This window comes from Parasteatoda tepidariorum, chromosome 10 (assembly GCF_982258835.1).
Source record: "Parasteatoda tepidariorum strain Cologne lab strain chromosome 10, Ptep-v5.0, whole genome shotgun sequence".
Classification (NCBI taxonomy): Eukaryota; Metazoa; Arthropoda; class Arachnida; order Araneae; family Theridiidae; genus Parasteatoda; species Parasteatoda tepidariorum.
The window spans coordinates 69,625,321-69,650,737 of NC_141764.1; the positions used below are offsets into that span (position 1 = coordinate 69,625,321).

Genomic DNA, 25,417 nt, shown 5'->3' on the forward strand with positions numbered 1-25,417 from the left:
AATCACTAATTTTTTAGGGACCAGCGAATGTATAACAAAATCTTACTTTTTTTCTTCTTTTAATCACGTTTAAAACAATACTTAAACTTTATATTGTGGCTGGGTGGCGCAGTTGGTTTGTCGTCGGCCTTCTGAGCCCAAGTCTGCGGGTTCGATCCCCGGCTCAGACACCGGATTTTCGGGATGCAGAAAATCCTCAGCGGCCATATCGTATGATTATGCGGCATGTAAAAGATCCCTGGAGTGCCTTATTGGCTCTTGGCATTTCCGGCAAAATTAAATTCCTATTGCACTTTAGCATCCAAATAGAGTCTCGGTGTTGCCAACAGTGTGGCAGAAACTAGACGTCCAAATTAACATGACCAACGGTATCTCACCCATTGTGGTGGTCCTAAAAGAGTGGATACCACCTCTGGAGAACGCACTAGGTCTGCTCATCGGCAAGACCGATTGTGCAACTCATTGGAAATAAAATTTAAAAAAAACTTTATATTTTTCTCTCTTTGTGTCTGCACAATAAACCAGGAAAAAAAAAACGAACAGGCTGAATAACTTTTGTTTAAATGATCGTATTTCCAGGTATTAGGCGCCTCCATGAACTCCTTGAAAGGTTGATCTCAAATATGCTATTAACTAGTCCTAACAATTAATTATTGAGTTAGGAATCATACGCCAATACGTACTTTTTTTAAGTAACCATACCTTTTTTTCGATTAATTTGGATTCTTGACCATTAAAAAATGGACGGTAACCAATCAGGATAGGGGCCAATTCAGATAGGAGAATGATCAAATGTTTGAGCCCCGTAATAATTTCTTCAGATAACTATAGTATAAACTATATTCCCTAAAAATGTTTCAAAGTAAAAGAACCTTAATAACGAATTAAAAACAATCTGGACATAATTACAACCTAATATAACCGTATAATTACATTGTTTGGGCATAATTACATTAATACAAACATAATTCTGTGTTTAAAATCATTATAATAATTAATATTTTTAATTACTTAATTTAATTAAGGTCGTAAAAATTTTGGAATTGTAAGATATGCCAATTTTACATTGTTGTAGATTATTTTATTACAATTTTAAATGATGAAATACAAAATTTAAACGAAACCAATCGCAAAGTGTTTTAATAAGTAAAAACATATAAATTTTAAATAACAAAAAAAAATTAATTAACATTTCAAATGGAATAGATTTTCTTTGCAAAGCATAATACAGTAGGGAACCGATTATCCGGAACGATCGGGACCATCGCTATTCCGGATAACTGATTTTTCCGGTTTTCTGAATCGCTACAAAAAGCCGTTTTTTTTACTGTTAAACCCAACTAAAAAAAAAATATTTGGAAATAATCTTGAAGAAACGAAGTAATACACTAATGATTATTTCCAAAATGATGGTAAGGTAAACATCTTTCAAAAAAGAAAGAAAAATCCTAAAATCTCATGAGGAAAAAAAAAAATTTTAAAAATGGCGGGAAAATTTATTGAATTTCGTTCCGGTTTTTTGATTTTCCGGTTTACTGATTTCCGGATAACAGGTTCTGTACTGTATTATGCTTTATTTAACATTTAGGTATAGACTTATGCGGTAAAGATATAAAAGAATAGTAGAAAAATTAGTTACAAACAAAACATTTAAGATTAGCACTTAAAATCGTAAGGTTTTATAAACACAACTGGAACTTGTACCCGTCATCATTATCACTTTCCACGACATAAACCACCTGACAGGTGTATCGATTATTGGCGTCGCTTTTACTCCTCTTTAATCCGCCAACACTTACCGAAGACTTCTTGATCGGGAATAATTTGATAAATATTCTTTTATCCCATAAAAAATCACAACATTCACTCACGAACGAATATGAAGATGCGATTGTGTTTGGTTATATCTTGGTAGGTAAGAAACAAGGTCAAATTTTGACCTTGTCGCGATTTTCATTTTTTTTTCCCGCTAAAAGAAATTTTGCATGCAGAGACTGTACTAATTCTTATTCATGAATCGTACAGCAATTCACGTGTAGATAGATACCTAGTTAAAATGTCAAGGTCGAAGAATTAAATTGGGTAGAAAAACGCAAAGCTGTGTTCCAACCGAAATTCGCCAATTCGGGAATGGGTTTAGAATGAGTTAACTCTTCTTCACGGAAAGGGAAAAGAACAAAAAGAAACCTCGTCAATTCTTAACGGTAGTTTTTTACGGCCGCTTTTTTTTCGCAAGTGAACGTGCTAGGAAAAGAAAATAATAAGTTAATTTTAGGAACGATAATTATAACGTTTTAGAAAAGATAATTATTAAGTTATAGGAACGATAATTAATAAGTTTTAGGAAAGATAACCATTAAGTTTTAGGAACGCTAATTATGTTCAAGTACATTGTTACATATATTTAAATGAATATATACATTGCCCCGCAGTGAACTGATCGTAATCACATGGTTCCCGGTAGATCACTGGCTGTAGTAAGTGAGCAGGTGGGTGACCACTTTGATCAGCTTGCGTAGGAACCGAGGCTGCGCGTTATCGGTCCTCACTAAACTATTCTACCGTAAAGTGTTCGTAAGTCGTCGGACTATTAAAACGGGGGGGGGATATTTTAGCACCTTACGTAAGCATTGCTCGAACCCCACTAGTCAACAAAAATAAGTAAATCACATCATACTTCTTTTCCCTTCAGTTGCTCACGCAATTTTCGGACAACCCTAGACATGTGATCAAAAAATTGAATATTTTTAATGAATTTTCAGTCATTCATTTTTCTGCTTTAATTAGCACGAAGTGGACAATATACTCGATTTTAAAACAACGTAAATACGAATATCGATGTTGTGATTTGCAAATTGCGTATCAAAAAAAGATTCGTTAAGCCATCTCAGTAAAAATTGCGATCTGAGATTTGTAAATAACATGGCTCACTTCCAAAGAAAATTTTTACCAAATTTGCACTTATTTAGATCTAAGAGAAATAATTATTCATCATTGAAATTTCTTTAATTTACAAAAGCAATTATTTTGAATATGAATGAGGAAAAAAAATTTAAAACTACTTCTTTTGGATTTTATATTTTAGTACAAATAAAATTCCGATAATCTTAACATTTTTTAGTAAGTATTATACTGTTTTTTATAATTAAAAATTACCAAAATATATTTTTGCTAGTAATCTGAGCGTCAGAAGAAAAAAAACAAGTACATAAGAAGAGCACCGATGTCCCACCAGCTTCAAAAGGTTAACCAGTACCAGCGGCACTCTGGTCACCAGAATTTCATTTTTTTAGGACCAATGACAAGATTTCCGAGCCTTGAAGCATTTTCACAATAGCATTTTCAAAAAATATATTATCTTTCTGCAAATGGCTATGATTTTTATAATTATAAGACATCAAACTGTGGTGGCTCACCGTGGTAGCTCCCGCCCAATGAGATTAACCAGGTTCAAAACCCAGCGATAGCTGCTTGTTACGAATTCCGCACCCAGCTGGCACCGACCAAAGTACTGACGTAAAATATCCTCAATGGTAAACGAATAATGGGTCAGTGTCCCCTTGCCATCAGGCTAACCGTGGGAGGTTTTCGTGGTTTTCCTCTCCATGCAACGCAAATTCGGGTTTCCATCAAAAAGACCGAATTTCAACTAATACTTGATCCTTGTCTTCTGGATTGGGTTCAAAATTACAAGGCTACGGATTTAAACAGTGGCAGTCGTAAACTCAAAACTGAATCGGCTGTTCAACAACGGTTATAAAATAAAATTATAAGACAATTTGAAGCTACAAAGGTAGATAAAACAACATACAAGATTAATAAATAAAAAATATTCCTCTAGTTTCTGCTTGACTTTTTTTTTTAAATGTTTTTAGCATCAATCATATGTTTTTATTCTCTTAAACCCGTTCAATTGTTAGGACCGCCAATGATGCAAAATTACCAGTGATGAAATTTTAAAAAATTAACATTTAACATGGCAGAAAATCTATCTTATTTATGTGTAGTGAGGTACAAAGTGTTAAAGTAAAATTCTATTCCACAACTGGTTCAAAAACGGACTCAAGGAAGACCTTGAATGATACTGACAGAAGGCAGCAAGGCTTATCAATAAACAAATCAAGTCTGTCTAGTTTTCATTTTTATTTTATTTCTTTCCCATCACAAACTGTTAAGTGATTTATTAACGCTTCAGATCAATATGTAAATTAATTGTCACTTTCCCCCCTTTTTATTTCAAGTTGTAAACATTTGTATCGTTTTAAGGAAACGATTCAAACATTACTATAACTCAATGGCTTAATGTGTAGAAATAGTTATTTTAGTAGGAGCAACATTTTTGAAAGAAAAAAAAAATTCAGATTTCAAGTAAAAAGATCTTATTTTAGTGTTATTTAAGTAGGCAATATTTTATTTTACGCAATCTTAAAATTTTTGAGATTCTAGCGGATAGAGGTACTAATTTGCAATAACAACCTATCCGAGGGGGCCGGGGTGCGATATTCCACTTTGACTAACTCTGGGGCACTCCAATTGGCACTGTTTGGCGTGCGAATTCTTAACCCGCCAAATCAATGAATCTCACGCATTCTCGAATCGTACGAGATTAAACTTCAACCGCTATTTTTTTTTTTTTTTTATACGAGTGCAAGTAGTGTTTGATTATGGAATGATCGGTGGAACTCGTTTGTACAAAAATTTGTTAATTTAAATGAACAATAAAATTACTTAAGATATATAAATTGTATTTTTCGTATGTTTTAGTTTCACGTTAATTGTTTCATATAACGCAACTTCTTTTTTAATTCAAGTAACGTAAAAATGGAGCAGTAATTAATTATACAACTATATGTTTGTATTTACGTGCAGTGGCGTAGCTACCTAGGGGCTAGGCGGGGCAGTGCCCCGGGGCCCTCAAGCTCAGGGGGCCCTCGAATCCTTACCGGAAATCTCGATCAAACTGAACTTTTGGAAATTTCTCCCATTTTCAAAATAAATATGACAGGTTGCAACCCCACTTTAATCATGACAACTCAGTTGAGAGAAATTCAAAAGTTATGCCTAGGGAATTCCCCTAAATTCTTTCTGTAGGTTGGCAGTGTTGTCAATTTGACGGATAGTGATATGTGCGTTTTATTGTGAATTCGAGTTAAGATTTTTTTTTTTCGAGAACGGTTAAAAAATTAATGCTGTATCAGGAGTAAGTAAGCTAATGTCAATAAACCTTTTTGTACTGGTCAATATAGTGGTTCAATTTTATTTGATTTTACCACTCATATTGATGTCCGTTAAGTGAATAAATCGAGTCAAATCTATAGATTTCGGCTACAGCTCATTGTATAACGCGAAATATCGTGAAAAAATGCAAGTCACCTGCAGTAGGTACATCAATTCAGTTCCGTGGGCAGGAGATCGTTCATGGTCTCTGTAACGCCTTTCCTTTCCAATAAATAAACAGACCAGATTTTTAAAACAATAAAACTTAACTTTATTTAAAAACAAAAGAAATAGGCATTGTTTTCCAGTAAGAGCTTCCAGCTCTTAGAATACCAAGGGAGACCCTCTCCAGATTACATCATACATACATCTACCTTTCTCTCTCTCGCATCCCTCCGACGGGATGACAAAATGCGCCAAGTGCGCTTTAAAAGGTCGCCAAACAGTTGCCAACCATTACAGTCTCCATCGTTAAATGCGGTAACACTAACGGTGATAAATTTTTTTCCGGGGATTCCCCAACGACGCTTGTAGCGTATCATTGTGTTTCTCTTTCCTTTTATTTTACTTTTAACGTCGTCAGTGAACAAGAGTACCTACCTATTCGAGCACAATCTAATATTGTATTGTTTAAATAAATTAGAAAACTAAAATTATGGATAAAAAGAAGCAACCCAGTGGTGCATTTAAACGCAAACAACGCCAAGAAAGAGAAGATAGTAAACAAAAATTGCCCAAAATTGACAAGTTTTTTAGTCAGCCTTCTGCAAGTACATCTCTCCAAAATATTTCTATTGATAGTGACTCAAATAATGTGGTAACTGCAGTGTTGGTTGAGAAGCCTACTGAAGAAGATTCGACAATTATTGCAGTTGGAGATACCTCCGCCGCAAATCATGTGAACGTGGATGATGTTTGCATGACGCACATAAGAGCGGAGGGTTTGGAGGAACCACAGACCTCAACATTTTTCGAAAATGTGTACGACAAATCTTCTTATGACTTGGGAAACTTCACGAACAAGATATTAAGTGATAACGAAAAACGTCAAACTCTTGATATGGGGCCTTTACAGCCTTCAGGACCTTTTCCAACAGACATCAACCAGAACAATAGGTGTTTTTCAAAATCGTACTACGTTTCGTGTTCTAAATATGGGCCAGTTAATCGATTTTGGTTGTGACGCTGCCTATTGTTGACCCTGCTGGTTATTTGCTTCACAGAGGAATAATGTTTGGTGTACGGGAATTCGAGATTGGAAGCATTTATCAGAAAGAATTAAACAACACAGTTTGTCGAGTGGCCATTCGGAAGCATGTGCTGTGTATGAAAAGAAAAAACGATAAAAATACTATCAACGGAACTATAAACGAAAAAAAAGAAACGATACTAATACTATCAACAAGAACTTAAAAATGAAATTCGCAAAGAAACATCACTTTGGAAAATGGTTCTTCAAAGGCTATTCGATATCATATACTTACCCTAGAAAAAAGTTTTCTTAGGCTTTGAGAGGACATCAAGAAGACTTGAGTCAGAAAAGATACCACGGAAATTTTCTGTCCTTTGTAGAGCTTGTCGCCCGATATGATCACATTTTGCGGCAAGTTTTGGATATGCCCAAAGGTAATAATAATTATTTCAAAGTTTTTTTATCGTTTTATTTTGTTTATAATTATTAACTGTTTAATATCAGGACTTTTTTGAAATTGTGTTTTTTTATGTTTTTAGGATTTACAAGATATCTGACTGCATTAATTCAAAATGAAATGATTGAGAGCTTGGGGATCAAACTCGAAACCCATCTACTAGAACAAATTAGAGTGTCACCGTTTTTTGCCATCATAATGGATACGATACAAGACATATCGAAGGTAGATCAGCTAAGCATTGTTGTGAGGTATGCAGTAATAACCAGATCGGAAAATGGACAGCCAATTGATATAGAAGTAAAAGAAGTGTTTCTAGGCTTTTATGCAGCCATCAAACATGGCGCATTAGATTTAATCAACCAAGTGACAACATTATTTATCGACAAAAATATTGATTTAAAAAAATGTGTGGGGCAAGGTTATGATGGAGCCAGTGTGATAAAGGTGTGTATAATGGTGTACAGAAACATATTAAGGATATCCAGCCTAACGCAGAGTACGTACATTGTGCCACTCATAATTTGAATTTGGTGATGAAGCAGTTGTGTGGAAATACAGATTTTTTCGCAACGTTGAAAGATTTGTATAACTTTTTCGGAAACAGCATCAAACGTTGGGATCTACTGTCAAAATTCACTGGCGAATCGGACACCACTCTAAAAAAACTAAATCCGACTAGACGGTCCAGTAGGGTCAATACGATATCTGCAATAAAACTTCGTTATTTTGATATTATCAGAAATAGTTCTAAAGAGTCCTAATAAAGATGAGCGTAGTGAAGCAGAGAGTATTAAAACAAAACTGCTAAATTTCGAGTTCGTGTTGCTTTGCGAATTCTTGCACAGTGTATTGAACGACATCAATTATGCATCCAAAACTTTACAAAAATGCGACATCAATTTGGGCGAGTCGAGTAAAGTTTTAGCAGAGACCAAAGCAAAGTTGCAAATTTATAGAAATGATTTCGAATTATTCAAGTGCAAAGCCAGTGAAACTGCAAGAAAATATGGTATTGGTTCCCATTTTCAAGAAAAAAGGCAAAGAAAAGTTAAAAAACATTTTGATGAATTAGCTGCTGATCACCGATTTCCAAACCGAGAAAAAATATTTAAAATTGAGATTTTCAATAATGTACTAGACACAGTAATATCTCAATTAGATACACGTTTTATTGGTATGAGTGCAGTCTGTCATATATTCGATTTTCTAACGCCAACATTTTTATTACATGTTGATGAAGCAACTTTATTACAAAAGTGTGACGAATTCCAAAGAAAATATTCAGATATAATAGGCCCTAGTTTTTCACTTCAATTTATTAATATTTACCACCTAGTTTTTCCTCAACTAACTCAAGCATGGACTGTTCACCAATTATGTAAGGAAATAATGAGCAAATATGGAGTGCTAGAATGCGACCTAACGGAAGTATTTACAGCAATGTTGTTATTCTTTACAATTCCTGTCACTTCTGCAGCAGCTGAAAGGTCACTTAGCAAATTAAGAATAATAAAAAATTATTTAAGAAATAATGTGGGCCAAACTCGACTCCGACATTTATCGCTAATAGCAAAATTGAAAACAAAACCGCATCAAGCCTGGATTTAAACGAAGTCATTGATACTTTTGCGAAAACTAAAGCTAGGAAAAAATTGTAAATATAATTGTTATTTAGTCAGTTGGTAGTCCCGACCTTTATATAATAAACCATTGAATCTTCTCTAACTCGTTTTATTAGCCAAACGTACACCAAGTATTAATTGTTATTTATGTTGTTACTGTTTAATATTTTTATTACCTGCCCTGCAGTGCACAAAAAAGAGCTTAAGTAGCTTAGCATTTTTAAAGTATTTGTATATTTCATATTTTTATTTGATAAAACCTAATCAGTTTATATAGCAGTGGGGCCCCATTTTTTAATTTGCCCCAGGGCCCTTGCTTACCTAGCTACGCCACTGTTTACGTGGCGCAACGCAATTTCATTATATTCATAAATAAACATTTATACCATTTAAGATTTCATCTATAGAATCATATTTCCGCTTAGAACTAAATGCTGAATTTTTTTTTTATAAATTTGCCACAAAAATAATTAATATCAAGAAGTTTAGCACTAAACCTAAACAACAATTACCATACCTTTTATAAAAAATTACGGCTAATATATCCATATTTCAATCAGTTGTTGAAAATTATTCCTGATTTCTTCTTTGCAATTTAAAAAATAACTCATCAATATCAAAAATAAGACCTGAATTAATACGAACAATTTTATCTATGCCAATTATTTAAATATTTACTTATTAGTTACTAGTCATATTAATAATAAAAAGTAATTAAAATCTGAATAAAAAATGTCTTCAAAATGAGTTAAATACAATCCAATTTACTGTAATGGTGAATAAGGATAAACTAATACATTTAGTAATAATTTTTATTTTAATTTAATTTAAAACTCAATGCAGAAAAATAACGAATTATTTCGCTATGGTTGCTTTCAGTGTCTTAAATTTTGCCTAGTTTTTATTTTAATTTCGACCAACTTTTTTTACCAGCAAGAAACAATGGTTCTCCTCGAAAAGAAAACCCAACAATTCTTAGTATAGTCTCACAGTTTTAATATGAAATTATCAACATTTCATTCCAGTAGAAAGTTAATATCCTGTAAACAGTCACTAAGCATTTTTTCCTAAGTGAATTTGCTTAAAAACTAATGTTTTCTGTTTCGGGCAGTATGGTTCCCATATATTAACCTATAATGTTCAAACTGGGTCAGTCACATTTTTTGAATCTTTAGGTGAAACATAAAATATTGTAATTATCATACCTGCCAACTTTTAATCCTTTCCATTATAGTTTTTCCCTGTGGTATTAAAATGGAATTAAAACTTCAATTTTAAGCAAACAAATACGTTGTATTTGAGAAAACTTAAGTTGACAACCATGATAGTAACGCATATTCATATACGTGCTTAATTTTTGTAAGACAGGGTTCCCACTCTATGATGAGATTGAAATTCAAGGACTTTCCAGGACTTTTCAAGGACCTTAATCTAAGACCAATTTTAAAAATTATTCTCTTCTATTTTACTAGAAGCAACAATGCTTGTTGTGGCTATAATTGATTTCAAATATAATACCTAAATGCTTTGCCTATATAGAGAGTATATGTATTATGGACTAAAATTTATATTTTTTTAAAAACAACCCTACTGGTTTTACATATTAATTCACAAAATCATTTTCAGCACGATCTATAACTAATGGTAATGAGGTGTTAATGGTGAAATCCTTTAATCCTGTGTATTTCCATGTGAAGGCTGCATGAAAGACAGAGCTAAATCTTAGGTATTCCATAACCCCCCCCCCCTCCTCTATTAAACATCGTTTCTGAAATTATTCATCCATAATTTACACAACCTTCTCTAAATGTTATGCAGCAACAATTCTTTCTGAAAATAAAAATTAGAAGGAACATATTTCTTTTTCACCATGTTTAAAAGTATTATTCGTTATGTGTAATCCACAACTGCCAATGAATTCACACTGAACACTCATATTTCTCTTTTAATTCACACTGAAGCTTCTAATAGAATTTCCAATTGACATAGGGTCCATCCATGGATAATTGAAGTATTTTAGAGAGCTTTTAACCATCATCCATGCATTTGTAAAAAGAGGACAAAATATTTTCTGCAGTTCCATGACCCATAAATTGGGAGGTAAGATACTTAGTGCAAACTTTATTATCAATTCCTTACCATAATGTCCATCTGCTTAAATTGTAGAGACTGATTTAACGTCTCATCAAAGAGTACAGTGTAGCAATCAACATTCTTCAGCTCATTTATAAGAATCCCTTTGAAGTATAGTGACAATCCAAAGGAGCCCAAATAGGCTCACTTTGTGGCACTACAAAAAAAAATTGTCTCGCTATACAGCTATCAGCAAACATTTTGGAGAACAATTTACTAATCCCTTCACAGGAGTTACATGAATAATTACTAGTGATGCACTTCAGACTCCAGAGAATTTCAGCATCAAGCACATTCCTTTTGACCAGATAAGAAGACAATGTTACCTCGGCCACTAAAGTTTGTTTTACATGAGGCACACGATGTTGAAGGAGTATTTACACCAGATGAATTAGACGTTGCTGTCTTTGGAAAAAGAGAACTCAAGGCATGAGACAGCTCTTTTGTTTTACCTTTCTTTCATGTGTGATTTCAGAGCAGATTCTTCCATTTTCGCGATATCGATCTCCTTCATGCATAATCGGCACTTGGCTTTGAACTTCTTTTCGGGCATCGATAAAATCCATTCTTTATAAGCTTGATTATCCATCCATTGGGGATTAAAATAGCACTTCCCAGGCATAACTAGTCTAAACTACATAACACAAATACGAAGCCGTGCCTTTGCGAATACGCTTTACAATAAAGTTTTGAAATGACGCAAACGTAAGGACAAGTGCGGATGGTAAAACGGCAAATTTATTGAAAACTACAAGGTACATATTGTTACGAAATTCTAGAGTATTCCAGTTTCGATAAGAAAAAAGATCTAAGCATATGCGACAGAAGATGAAGTGGAGTCTCGCCCAGAACGCATTGATTGTCTGCTGTGCTCCGCGCACTTGGCAGACACCAAGACGCTAGGCCCGGTTAGAAACGGTGGCGTTAAAAACCACGTGAGAGAGCTCGGGAACAAAACAGAAAGAACGAGAAAGATCCGCGGGTGTTTTATAAAAAGGGCCGTCGGCAGTATTGGACAAATTCAAGGACCTATCAAGTTTTTCAAGGACCTAAGACGTTTTTCAAGCACTTTCAAGGACCTAAATTTAGCACAAAAAAATTCAAGGACTTTCAAGGACTCTCAAGGACCGTGGGAACCCTGTAAGAATAGTGGTGATCAAAATCATTTAAAAATTAAATTTATAAAAGAAAAAATAGTATATATTTACTACCACTTTAAATATGAAAATAAAATCTTCCGGAAAATCCGGAAGAGTTGGCAGGTATGAATTATATACTAATTAGGGTGCGGTCACGTTTAATTTTGTTTAAAGAGTAAAAATTTTTAAACAGAACTTGATTCACAAATAAAATATATTGCTTAATTATATGGTGTAGCATTTAGACAACCACAAAATGTTAAGAGAAATACTAAATATGCTGCAATTCAATGAGTACATTTTATTTTAATGATTATGTACTAAAATTTAAATGAAATGAGAATTCTTTTCCTCCATGCACATGCATATCTTTTAAAAGTGCTTTTTTAATTTTTTTTTCATTTATTTAGATTATCTTGAATTTTTAATTATAAAACACATTTGAAATCATTTGTCTTTGATTATGTTCTGAGAAACTACAATTTTTTTTAAATTTATGAAGTGAAAAAGATATGGTAAATTAGAATTAATAGTAATAATGCAAAAATTATTTTGTATCTTGCTTATTTGCCTCAAAAACCAAATATATTCGATTTGGTCGAACATAAATACATTTCGATATCAATTGATGTATTTTGAGCAACAAAATACATGGGTTGTAGTAAAACTTGCAGATTCTTTTCCAATTTTCATAGTGTGAAATAATTTTCACGCTAAACCTTTCTTGGCATAAAACAAATTTATTTAAACACCTAATTATGCTACATCACAAACATAAAATTAAGTATATAAAAATAATTGTAAGTGACATCGTCAAAAACGCTTCTCTCCTTCCCAAAACATTCTAATCATTTCTACTCCACGCTAAAACGAGAGAGATTCTTTTTTAATTAATTCTTTGTTTTGTTCATATCTCGTAGCGCCATCTAGTGGTGGGTAATCTTACAGTTGTATTTATGCATAATAAATTTTTAGTGTTTATTAATTTTTAAATATAAAAGCATATTAAATTAATTAAATTTTAAATATAGTTATAAATTTGATAACCATCTGATTTTCTTTTCCGAATGTTATAATAAATATTTATATATTGTGGGAAAAAATGTGCAAAAATGGAAAAAGAAATAGCATGGTAAAAAGTTGTTTCTAAGAGGTATATTCTCTTACGTTATTAAAATTTAACATTTATAATAAAGTGGTAATTATATTTAATATATTTTGGAAAACTTGCAAATAGACCAAGCTCAAATAGAAGGGGAAAATTAAATAAAAATAAATACGATAGTAAAAATAAAAACGATAATCAAGTTTAAAAAGACGATGTTCCTTGTTTACAGTGAAGGGTTGCCACAGACTCTTTCGTAGATATGCGCGCATAACAATTAAGCAGTTATCGCGCAGTTTGGCGAAGAAGTGCCCCAGAGTTAGTCATAGTGGAATATCGCGGCCGGGGTTCGATCCTGGACGCCACTGAATACATCTCTCGTAAAATCTCGTGAAGTGGTCGGGCGCTGAGAGAAGCAGTGGTACAGGTATCTTTAGAAAATTTTCTTCCCCTTCGGATCTATGTCTCAATTGAGAAAAATCCTCACTAATGAGTGATGCTGCCATCTATCAATCGAGTTCTGAACCAAGACGTATTTTAACCCTTGTGGAGCTCTCCTGTCAAACGAAAAGCGCGCCTTCCTAACTTAATCCACAGATTAATGGCGGGCACGCTTGGTTTGTGAATCCACAGATTAATGGCGGGCACGCTTGGTTTGTGCAAGTGTCATTAGAAACAACAACATAATACTAAGAACGGATGATAAATAATAAATATAGTAACATAAGGGGTAAAAAAATATTTTACAGGTAAAAAAAAAAAAAACAATAAATTATTAACATTAATTAGATACTAATGACAACCAATGAAATCTAGAACTTCTTGTTAATTAAAGATTCATAACACGTGATTTTTCAGGCCAATAAGAATGCGCCAGCGACAATGAGAAACGATTTTATATCAGTATATTACACAGAAAAGAATTTTATCGATATAAAAGACAAATCAACGTAGAATATAATCCTACCTCTAAAACCATAATCACTTTCTAAAGAGCTTATTTATTTATTCATAAAAAAGTGAGACTATCTCACCTCGATTTGGGTTAATCAAGGCGTGAACCGTATTAACAACTCGTTAAAGAAAGTAGAGGGTTGATGATCAATTAGAATGATCATTACAAAACACCTTGGAGATAATGTGTAATTCGTAATTTAATGAGCTTTAGACAACTTCAAAGCTAATAATTAATGTACATAAATAACGCAATTAATGTACATAAATTTAGTGTAAATAATATACAATTATTTTCATTCAAAACGTTCTTTAAGTTGCGAAATTTCTCTCTTCACACATTTATAGAACAAAAATCATTGAACATAAGAAAACATGTAAATAGAGCTACATATTCATACAAGCAAAATAATCCACTATTTTAGTTTTTCTAAAAATTGTATGAGATTGAAAGGTAAATCTTAATTATCTTAATTAGTGGCAGTTAAAATCTTAACTGGCACGAATTATCTTATTCAAGAACGCATAACTCTCGATCTAAAAAAACTAAAGAGAATAAAAAATACATATATTTCTTCAATTTTCTTAATTTGTTTTGGAGATAAATTTTCATCACATATTTGTATAGACATTTTATTACTCATCATCACTCAACCATGGGCAAGCACCCAGCCCTATTATTAGGGCTCTATTTTTTAACTGCCATGGTAGTAATGCCACATAATTTTGACCTTGGTCAGACGACGTGAACAACGCCTGAGCTGGTACCCTTCTCTCCAAACTTCCACACCACAAACTAAGAGAGGACTTTCAGGTACGACAAATTTTAATGGAAACTTGCTGCGTAAGTCGACCACCAGGATCGAACTCACTACCCCCAGCTATCAAACTGCACACATTTTATTGTTACAAAAACTAGAAATGCCTTTTAAAAATTATAATAATGATAATAAATAATTAAAAATAAGACTAACTAAAATCAGCAGCCAAGAAATAAGACCTGCAAAATCCGCAAAGAAACTAGACTAACAAAGCCCTTAATCTTTGAGTAAGCAAATATTTTTAAAAGCAATTATGTTGTCAACCATAATAGTATTGAACCTTTACAGTTTCCGTAACTTTAATAAATATGAAAGTTTCTTTTCCTTAAACTAGAGCTTTTTATATGCAGTGCGCTAATTTTTTGAAAAATGCGTTCGGGTGTACCATATTAATTCGAACACCATAAATATATAATTTATTTTTTAAGCAAATTTCATATTTACCAACTGTTCTCGCTCGCAAAATTTTAATTAAGCAAATAATATAGAGGAAAAAAATATTAAGTTAATAAAAATTATCGAAGCTTACCGTAGTATCAGAAATGGTGACCAAAAGATAATAAAAATTAGTAAAGAAATTTGAGAATAAATTTTAAAAAAACAATATAATTTCCGTTGCATCTAAATTAGGTTAAAAATTAACGATTTGCAAAACTTCCACCAGGGTTAAAATAAAACAATCGTGACTGCCGATAATGTAGTATTACACTGACATAGAGATCTATCATAATTATGAAGAAGAAAAAAAGAATATAAGCGGGAAAACAAACAAACGATATGAATATTTTTATGTAAAAAATTTAAACACAGTGAAAAATTACGGGTAAAAAGAGGAAACAACCCTACAACGAAAATAGGCGAAAACGAAATAACGAAACGGTAGAATAACGAAACGAAATACAGTGAGCAATAACGAAAAGGTACAAAATAGAAACACTTTTAAATTTAAAATAAGTTATCAGTTACCAAATTTAAGTTAACCACAATGAGTCTTAAAGTGAAAAATATCTTTATAACTGATATAAATTTTAAAAAATAAACAAATATACTTAAAGATGATTTAGAATGCATCCAAATTTTAAAAAATAATTTGTAAACCTTCCATCAGGAAATAAAATAATCATGACTACCGATAATATTACAGTGCCATAAAAATCCATCAGGTTCATATTTATAAGATATAAATGGGGGGAAAACAAACAATATAATGATGACTTTTTTTAAAAAAATAAAAAAAAAGAATGAAACACAGTAGAAACTTACATGTAAAAAAGAATATCAGAGTTCAGTAAGAAGGGTACAGATTAAAAACGTCCTGCCTCTGTCAAAACAAATAAATATTGAGCATTAGCAAAATGAGAGTCTTAAATTGAGAAAAAAAGTAACTTCAGAGCTGATTAAAATTTAAAATTAAAAAAGAAAAACCTTATATCATTTCCGTTTCATACAGATTAAACTTTAAAAACAATGATTTGAAAAACTTCCGCAAGGGAAAAAAAATAATCAAAACTCATAATCATGGAAATAAATAAATAAAAAAAATTTATTATCATTTCCGTTGCATCCAAATTAGACAAAAATTAATGGTTTGTAAAACTTCCATCAGGGAAAAACAACCATGACTGCAGATTATGTTGTATTACATTAATGTATATAGATCTATCCCAATTATAAAACTAGAATATAAATGGGACACGGGAAATAATATAAATGGGAATATAAAACAAAGAAACAATATGAATATTTTTTCGAAAAAATTTAAACACGATGGAAAATTACGAGCCAATAACAAAATGGTACAAAATAAAAAAAGCACTATCTACTTTAAAATAAGTAAATATTGCATTTTACTAAATTTAAATTAATCAAAATGAGGGTCTTTAAGTAAAAAAATGATTTTAGAGCCGATTAAAATTTAAAAATAAATTTTAAAAAAACATGAAATCATTCCGAATTACATTGGAAAATAGTTATTTGTTGGACTTACATCAGGACATAAAATAATCAAGAATGCCGATAGTATTACACTAAAATAAAGATCCAGTGTATTCATAATTATAAGATATATATAGGGAAAAACACGATATATGATGATTTAAGGAAGAAGAAGAAAAAAAAACAATTAAATATAGTGAAAAAATGTAAAAAAGGGTATAGCAGTTCATTAATAAGGGTAAAAATTAAAAACACCATTTGTCTTTTTCAAAACAAATAAATTCTGAGAATTACCAATTGGCAAAATATAAGACTTAAATTTTAAAAAAAAAAAATAAAAAAAAAAACTTTTAACCCGATTAAAATTTAAAAGTAAAAGGAAAGAAGAAAAAAAACCTGATATCATTTCCGTTGCATTTCAAATTAAGATTTTAAAAATAATGATTTGTAAAACTTCCACCAAGAAAAAAAAAATAATCATGACTACCGATAATGATATTAGGGGCCGTTCAAAAAGTACGTACTTCTCGAAGGGGGGGGAGGGGATTTGCTATTTTGTACGGTTTTGTACGATGGGGAGGGGGGGAGGTATTGTACAAAGTACGTACTTTATAAACATACACCAAATTTAAATATGACTGTATCCTACACACTCCTTAATTAAATATTTAATTTTATTTAAAACATAATTATTTTAATTTTTATGAAAAAGGGGGGTAGACTAATAAAATGTACGTACTCTAAGGGGGGGGAGTAAGACCTTATGTACGGTAATGTACGAAGGGGGGGGAGGGGTTTAAAATTTCTCCATTTTTGTGTACGTACTTTTTGAACGGCCCCTTACACTGACGTAGAGATCCATCATTATTATAAGATAAGAATATAAATGGGGGGAAAACAAACGATATGATGATGATTTTTTAAAAAAGAAATGAAACGTAGTGGAAAACTGCGCGTAAAAAAAGGGGGGAGGGGGAGGGAAGGTGAACAATCCAAGAACGAAAAGGGACAAATAAATAAATAAAAACATTCTATCCTTCTTTACACAAAATATTTACGAAACTCCGATTTTTGAGCAGATATCAGCAGCTTGCGAAAATTGCAACACATGACGCTACACAACGCAGACAAGGAAAAAAGATAAGAGCGCAATGATAAGACTTGTAAACCCTACTGATGGAAATCTCACAGAAATTGCACAGATAATACATTTTGATTTTTTTTTTTTTTTTAACTTTTTCGTTCAATTCTTATAATTATTTATACATATAATATATTTAATTAAGGGGGAAATACAACAGTTCATTTTGGCTGGTCAGTTCATTTATAAAATAAAATAAAAAATTAAAAAAAAATTTTTTTTTTTTTAAATATATATTTATACATATTTCTTTTTTTTTTTTTTTTTTTGAAAAAAAATTAAAACGTAGTAAAAAGTAGTAAGAAGAAGTAAAACATACAGCAGTTCATTTTGGTTTAATATAACCTTGGAAAGAAATGTTTATTATTCAAGGACAAAAAGTTACATAAGTGCAATTTTAAAATTTCATAAGCGTCTTTAAGAAAATGATTAAAATTATGTTGTATACTATAGAAAGAGAAGCAACTAAAATTATGCATTTAAAGCAAATGTTTAGTTATTTTGACAGTTCTGAGTTAATTATGGTTTAAGGAACAAAATTTTACTACAGAATTTTAAAGAGCAAACTCAACAATTCTTACTTGGTAAAAAAAAGAAAATACTTCAGGTATCGCAGAAATTTACAGAATAATATTGCACTCTGTGAATACGAATTGTATAAACATATATTAAATACGATATACGAATATAAAAACATAATACGAATAATAATAAATACGAACTGTATAAACGAATACGAACTGAATATAAACATAAACCAGCCTTTTAAAACTCACAGCTCTTAATGTTGTTGTTGTTGTTACTAATGCTACTTGCTAATAACATAAGAGGAATCATACCGTTAGAAAATTTTCCTCTCAAATTCTCTTTCTCCTTTATTCAGGGGTGACCGTGAGCCGAAGTCAAAATTCCGGAAAATTTCTTGAGTTTAAAAAAACAAAAAAGCAGTATAAATTGAAAAATTTAAACAGGGTCTTTTTCCTTTTTCTCAATATTTCTTAGTTTACTTAAAATATATATATAAAATTTTACACATACCTATGATGACCTGGAGAAGTAATTAAAATTTACAAATATGTCTTTCTTTCTTGAACTTATGATTATGACAACTATTTACTGATAAAAAAATTAATATTAATCATGAATATAAGCTTATAAAGTATCTCTCTGGCTCTCCCTTACAAACAAATAAAATAAACTGTGTCTTTAAGTTCCACCTTTGAAAATTTGATTTTCGGAAACTTCTGTGATCAATGATTTTTTGAAACGTCTGGACCTTCGATCTCCGGAAACTTCCGGATCACTGTTAGCGAAAATTCTGGAAATCTGGATTTTTTCCGGAGCACAATCAGCCCTGTTTATTACTAATTTAAAATTTAAGGTGCAGAAAAAGTGAGTTCAGGCCTAGAGTATGCCATGAAGCTCCAAAAACTGAAAAGAAAATTTTAAAATATACAAATGAAAATAAATTATGAGATAACTTAACACAACGGAGAAGTTCTCTTCTTATAATTTGTTTGCATTCTATTTAATTGTACGTGTTCAGTGGTTACTCACTTAAACCACCAAACACAGACAAGTGAGATCATTGTCTGCTTTCATCAAAAGGGACAACAACAAAAAAGTGAAGAGCGTATTAACTTTCAACATAAAATGCCATCGAAGACCGGATACTTCATTTTAATATTTCACATTGGTTGAAATCGACACTCAAAAATTAAATACAGAAATACAAAAATTTTGATAATAATGCAAGATTTCTTTAAACAATTTGTATTTAAAGATAAGCAATAAAATTAAGCACACTGAATGCATGGTTGATTGATTAAATGTAGGGTTAAGAGGCACAAGGTCCAAATGAGGACATGCTGCGCCAAATAATATGGTGAAAGACTTAATGCACGGAGACAAGGCACACTAAAATGCGCAGATATGCATAACTTTAACAAAGAGCATTCAAATAACAAGAAAGTGTTTTAAAACTCGGGACGAATAAAATAAAAATTGTATGCGAGTACTTTTATTTTCTATATATTATATTGTGAATTTATTATACTAAAAGATTAAAAAAAATATATCTCATAACAGTTTAATAAAACAACACTCAATAATAAGTAACTGAGAATTAGTGCTTTAACCATATCATCACGGGTTAAATAATAGTTTTCTATATCGGAAATCGAAATTTTTTATTTATATATTTATTACTCCCATACTCTTCAACAACCCTGGGAAACATTTTTCTTTTCTGTTGCATGAAATTTTTTAGTAGCATGATATTTAGACACTTTTGTACCGCTGATTTCAAAACTGCTATCGGTTTCTTTCTCCAAGCTAGTTTTTTTAAAATATATGTATGTTTGTAGTAATGTTTATTTATCCAAAAAACAATTAGAGAAACTCTTTCAAAATTTGATTAAAAAAAACAATGGATACCCAACTAAAGTAATTAAATTTTATTAAATCATTGAGTTAATTGTATATTATTGTAAATAAATTTACTAAAAATCTTCTTTGTTAATTAATACAATTTTTACCATGTGCGAATCCATTTAGGGCAAATCAATTATGGCAAAAAATTATGGGCAAAACAGGCAATTCACGTTTTTTTTTTTCTCCTTTCTATTTCAGTTTATTTGTTTCTTAAATAAAAGTTAATTTTCTAAAATTATTAATTGACAACTTCTTTAAATTATCCAGCATAATATTACCATGCGCACATCCATTCTCGGGCCCATCCTTGGTAACTAACAAATCAAACGAACTTCAGTACTGCAGTAAGAAGGCACTATAAAAAAAAATAAAAAAAATTTACGCTTTTACCTCAATTTGCGTTGCTGTTTTCATATTTTGTATTCTGGCAATTTTGTTACGAAAACAATTTAAATCATTCTTGAAAAATTTCCCGTTCATGTAAGTTCATTTGAATTCGCCACTCGCTTTATAGATTTCGTTTTATGTTTTAATCTGTTTTTCTTTATATTTTATTTTCTATTTTTACTTAATGTGTTCTATTTTATTTGTTGTAAATTTTTTTTTTTGAGTGCTCCTCACACTATTGTATTGATATATTTTGCTTTGGTTACATTGATACAATATTAGAAAGCACACCTTTTTGCGGATATAATCGTGTGAGCTGATGAAAAGATTATATATTTTATTTTCCGGATTTTTATTTATTTCCTCCCCTTTTTTTCGGATATTTTTTTCATTGTTCTGTAATTCTTTCCATGTTTTCTCTATATTTTGAACTTATATATATAATGACATGCTTAAACTATTTTGTGTTGAAATATGCAACTTTAAAAACGATTCAAAACGTTCAAGATCAAATATTTATATAAACATAACAAAAAATTTGTTCCAGAGAGTAATAAATTATCTTCACGGCGAAAAAAAAAACACTTTTTTAGCAAAAGCAATTTTAAATGAACCAGACATGCTCCATCGAAATACATAACTGCCAATCTGAACATATGAGCTCTATCGGCCGGGATAGCCTAGTTGGTAAGACACTGGGCCCATGTCCAAGAGGTCGTGGGTTCGATCCTCGCCGGCCGAAGACTCCCCATGTAAATGGTGGTTAAAGTATAGTAAAGGTATTTTAACCCATAACAAATCATACCATGCAGTAAAGGTATTTTAACCCATAACAAATCATACCTCTGGGGGTACTGATCCCGGAGTTCCCTTGTCTTCTGGATTGGTTCAAAATTACAAGACTACGGAGTTGAACATTATTACTCGTAAACCCAAAAAATAGGGTCGGCTGTTCAACGACGGTTATAAAATAAAATAAAAAAATATGAGCTCTATCAACAGAACTGAACTATCCAACATAAAATGAATCCCTCATTAAAATGCCAATCGATTAATGGGCCAAATCAGACGAGAAAAGCGTGATTCCGTACATGAACGACTAAGAGTTTACAAAATAAAATGAAAAAACTTTTAAATCTGTTTTCGAAGTTTAGTTTCGCTTCGATTACAAAACCAGAAAACTTCTACGTGCGCTCAAACCATGGCAACGCAGAGAACTACAACTCATCAATCTCTAATGAATTCATCGGTTATATCAGTTATCTGTTCGAAATGAGTAAATAAAAGACCAAGATTTTGCAAGAAAAAAAAAACTTTCAAATCTGTTTTGGAAGTTTAGTTTCGCTTCAACAGCAAAACGAGGAAACTTCTGCGTGCGTTCAAACCATGGCGGTGCAGAGAATTACAACTCATCAATCTCTAATGAATTCATCAGTTATCTCAGCCTGTAGCCGAATTTCCAAGCCATCTTAATTACCCGTTAAAAGTAACTGAGCACTCGATCAAATGACATCAGAGCATAGCCACAGCTTTATATTAAACACAATATACGTTAAGTCAGAAGAGCGGGAAAGATTCGAAACAAGAAGAAGAAAAAAAATGGATCCTTTTCAAGAACAAACATTTATGATACATGAATATGCGTCGATTTTTTTTATTTTTTTATTTTTCATCAGGCTTCTCAGAAATAGTGCAGAAAAAATAATAAATGAGAAAAAACAAAGCCTTGTTTTGTTTGACGTTCTTTTTTTTTTCGAACGTTTCCTCTCTGTGGGCTTCCTTCCCTTCAGAAGTTTTCCAAGATCGAGGTCTCCAATTACGCAAAATGCACTTGAGTCAAATGAAATTCCCTGGTTAGAAGGGTGAAAATGAAAGGGAGAAAAAAAAGTACGTATTCCTCCGTGATGCCGTCTAAGAACTGAGCTCAAAAGTAAGGCTTTGTTCTCAAAAAATACGAAATAGTTCGACGCCCTCGCCAGTTTATTCAAAATAAGAACATTGAGTTAACGAACGCGAAGAATCGAAACGCTTAACAAACGGAGTCAATTAAATCAACTCAACGAAACATATTTGGACAGCACATTGTAAGTGAAAATGATTTGGGTGAATTTGTGAAAACCCATATTTACTGAATTATGTAAACGTTCTAGACTCAACACTAGCGATAACATGTTTCAAGTTGGAATTGGCACTTAACACAGGGGTGATTATGCTCCGGAAAAAATCCGGATTTCCGGATTTTTCGCTAGCCGCGATCCGAAAGTTTCTGGAAATCCAAAGTCCAGAAGTTTCAAGAAATCATCGATCACATTTATATATAAAAATTCTTGTATATTTTATTTAAAAATATTAGAACTAGAATTTATACTTGGCATCTCTTTCATTTGTAAATATTTTTTCTGGTAGAATAATAAATGATTAGAGATAAAGTAATCTTACACATAATTATTCATTAAATTATGCTGCATTTAGAATATGATGTTTTGAAAATTTAAATGATTTAAATTTATAAAGATATTAATTTTTTGAATGATTTTACTCTAGAAATTTTTAGGATTTTTGAGTTGGGCCCACAATCACCCCTGTTAACATGTTATTTACCTTAAATCTTTAATTTTTCGGTTCGATTTAATATGATTAAAGTAAGCACTTTTATTAAATGAGCTTTCTAAACTACTATACTAGGTTTCCTAAATGAGAATAAAATTAGATGGCAATAGCTAAATAGGCAGGGACGTCTCTTTATGGAAAGCAAGCCTGGCCTAGCCTATTTATAAATATTCAGCTCTCCAGTCAGAATTATCTTAGCAATAAAAATTAACACTGAATAACTAAACCTTAATCAGTGTTTTTCTTTTCTCGAAAACTAATCATACGAATCAAAATAGCTTGTATATTTCCTTCATTTATTTCAAACTAACTTAACTATTATTTTTATTGAAATATATAAAAAAAAATTATAAAAACATAACTTCCGATTTTACGACAAAATCTAAATTTCGTGAAACAGGCAATTGTTGGTTAGTTTATTTAATTGATGAATTTTTAATTATTTAGAGATAATAATATTTATATGTTTTACATGAAATAACTGCCTCAAAAATTTTATTATTTTCCTTTTTCTGAATATAGCCACTGTTTTTAACAATGTATTGGCATGTAGGTGGACATATACAGTATACTCTCGAAAACCTCGTTATGTCAAAAAAAATATTTTTCCCCTTGGCATTATATATCCACCTAATGTTAATTTGAATTCCTATATCGAAGAGTTTCTTCTTAAAACCTTGTTATGGCGATTTTTTTTCGAAATAAAAAATGAATTTTTTCGGAAAAATCACTATTTAAGTTCATTGTAAACCAATTCTTTTCTATTTAATGCATAATTTTGTCTTACTTTTAAAAATAAAATGATCATTACTGTATTTAGACTTAGTCAACTTATCATTACATACACATTTATTAGTACTAATTCTTATGTATATTCTTCGTTATGCTCTTTTTAGAGTAATATTTTTCTACCTTTTAGAGAACATTTTTAGTTCTGAACTTGTTATCATGAAAACTCGCTATCTCGAAATTTCAAGGGTCCCTTCAACTTTGAGATATCGAGAGTATACTGTATACATATAGTACTCCATGGGGTTGAGTAATTGTAGCAGTCGACAGTGAGGGAAAAGTGACATTAAGTATGATATTCTCGTAAATGAGCACTATGCTAACTTTCGTACAAAAATATTTTATTTTTTCATGTAACCTTATTTCCCATGTTTATTACCTGCAAATAATTGGATAATATTATGATCAACCACATTTTCAAATTGTTCAGAAAAGCGCTTTTTTAAAGGGATTTCGGTAGTAAAAAAAAATGACTATTTGTGTATTAATTCAGTGGTAATTACAGATGCTTGTCAAGCATCCATCTGTTAAAAATACTAAGGAACAGTTTAATGCGCAAAAAAAAAAAAAAAAACATCACAATTGGAAAAAAATTTGACATATCAAATGTGCATTGCTAAATATTCTTTAAACCTTGTTCTAACCCTTTGCTGTAAGCGTTTTGTACCAGCTAGTGGTTTGTTATAATTAAAATCAAGCATTTCCAAAATAAATTTATTTTTAAGTTCGTTTCATCAGTTAGTTATACTAAAACCAATTTAACTTGCCCCTTAAAAACATTTGTATTTTTTTTAATGTTAAATTGAACAGTTTTCCTTACTGCTATGACAATTATAACATCCAGGTTTAAAAATAAGGTCACCAAGTTTTATTCGAGTTTTGAACTTTATTTGTGAACTTCCAATGTTTTAAATGCAGTCCTTAAACTATGCTCTTTACAAGATTCCATTTACTCATTTCAGGCATTTATTGATGATTCAGAAAATGACAAATCTTTCTTTCAATAATAGATGAAACAATGATTGTTTAAAAAAAAAAAACGCATTTCAACTCTATTACGTAGAAGAAAAAGTGAATAAATGAGTAGAAAGTAACTTCCCCTGATGAGTAAAAAGATGAAACGATGTTTCCGTTATAAAAGTTGCTTCCGTTTATAAAAAAAAAAAAAATTTACTTTCTCGTTCAAAAAAAAATATTTCTGAATAGTAAATTCATAGAATATAAACATCAAATTATTTGTTTGGTTGCAAAAACTAATTCATAAATTGTTAATCACAGGTCGATCCGTATTCACAGCCAATTTATAAATCGATTTTTAGAATTCTTATCAAAAATGAAGTCTTCATATATTATAATAAGTTTAGCGGAAAAACGTGTTTTCAAAATCTGAAGAATCAGTATGGATGCTACTTGCAGAAAATCTTTTTCTTCTTTTTTTTTGCACCAAACCTTTCTAATATTCTAAAAGCTGTTTTGAAG

General features: G+C 31.2%; 1 protein-coding gene across 4 annotated transcripts in view; it reads right to left on the minus strand.

Moving 5' to 3' along the window:
• LOC107443495 (myocyte-specific enhancer factor 2C) overlaps positions 1-25,417 on the minus strand; it is a 75,909-nt gene that overhangs the window by 30,293 nt on the left and 20,199 nt on the right. For 2 of the 4 annotated variants that reach the window (XM_016057377.5, XM_016057384.5), the window contains exon 2: positions 15,907-15,964. The exons of the other annotated variants lie outside the window; for them this stretch is intronic. The gene's annotated coding sequence lies outside the window, so the exon portion shown is untranslated. The remainder of the gene's footprint in view (positions 1-15,906; positions 15,965-25,417) is intronic. 4 annotated transcript variants of the gene reach the window in all.